Here is a 1,664-nt window from a genome sequence, read left to right on the forward strand (position 1 = left end):
AAAAAAAAAAAGAAGTCATTACACTGAGTCCTTACTGAGTCTTGAGGCATGGCATCCTCAGAGCCTCTGGGTGCCCAGTGAGCAGGGCCCCTTTGACAAGAGTGGAACAAACAGGTGCTTTGGGAAGGCCACTCTGCCTGGTGGAGAGTGGCTGGAGGCATTGGTCCTCTGTCACCACCATGGCCTGTCCAAACAGGGACAGTTCTAGCATGCATTTTAATGACAGGGAAACTGAGGCAGAGAACCCATCTAGCCTGGCCAGCTGTCAGTTGAGACGCTGGAGTCTTTACTCTAGTGTCCTCTATAGCTCTGCGGCTTTCTCAGCCAGGATCTCACGAAGTTCGGGGTGGCCTCACCTCACTCTGCAGCTAGGGGTGACCGTTGCCTCCAGAGTGCTGGGATGAGAGGCAGGCCTGGGTCGCCATGCCTGTCCATGAAGCTGGGGGACAGAACCCAGGATTTTGTGGGCACAGAGTCTACACTCCCTACTCAGAGTCTGCCCCAGCTAACCTGACTTTCTTGACTGCACCTCCTGTGGGAACCATAGCTCCTGCTATACCAGAGGAAACCGAGGCTCAAGGGCAATTGGATAACCCCATGAGAAAGCAGCAGAGGTCAGTGTCTAGCCGGAGTCCCCAAAATGTGGCCTCTTACTCCTTCAATATGCATGCAACCCAGCCCAGGGTGACTTCTGACTCAACGCTCTTGCCCCTGTCCCCTGAAAGCTGGGATGATGGGTGTGTGCCACCATTCCTAGGCCTTGGTTTTCAGATCCGTGAAGTGGGTTGAGAGGCAGACTGCTTGGCAGTGGTGCTGAGAAAAGGCTGGCCTGGAGGACAGGAAGTTGTCAGAGCTAGGGACTCAGTGGGGACAGCTGGGCATGGGGGAGGATTCCCATGGCCTCATCACCAACCTATCCACAACCTGGAGCACTCAGACTCTACTCTCGCACCCCTGCATGCGATACCCCTCCCAGGCTGTCACCCCGTCACCTCCAGCTTTCTGTCCCCTCCCCGGGAACAGCGCAGTCTCTGTGTGCGGGATCGTTGCGAGCCAGCGTTGCCCAGAGACCGAGAGCAGCAGGCAGCCCCCACCATAGGCTGCAGCCCCCACCCCGCCCAGATTCCGGGACCCCGGGTTGGGGACAATGTGTTAGGTCCGGAAAGGGGGGGGGGGAATGGCGACACTAGGGGGCCTCACGGGGCCTGGGAAAAGTCCCAGGGCTGGTGAGAGAGGGAGGAGGGGCAGGAGGAGCCCTGCTGTTCCTCTCCCCACCACCCCGCGTGCGGGGACAGGTGCGGTGGGTCCCCGGTCATCGGAAGGGACACACACTATAAATACGGCCGCAGCTGACCTGCACGGTGGGGAGACCCTGAGGCCTGGGACGTGGTTACAGCGCGGGGTGACGTGGTCCCCTCCGTTCTCCTATTCCTCCATCGGTCTCTGGGGAGCCCCACCCCCACCGCCACCCCTCCTCAGAACCCTGTCCCGGGCAAGCCTCCAAGAAGTTCCTCCTTCCCTGCCCCTCACGGACTACGCCTCCTTTAACGGACCCGCCTCTGGCGGAGGCCCCTCCCACGTCACGGTTCCGCAGGTGACTGCTTTGTGAACAATCAAAGCTTTGGGGAGCCCCTACAACATTGCTTCTGCGGAGTGGGGCATGA

This window comes from Microtus ochrogaster, chromosome 22 (genome assembly GCF_000317375.1).
Source record: "Microtus ochrogaster isolate Prairie Vole_2 chromosome 22, MicOch1.0, whole genome shotgun sequence".
In the NCBI taxonomy this organism is placed as follows: Eukaryota; Metazoa; Chordata; class Mammalia; order Rodentia; family Cricetidae; genus Microtus; species Microtus ochrogaster.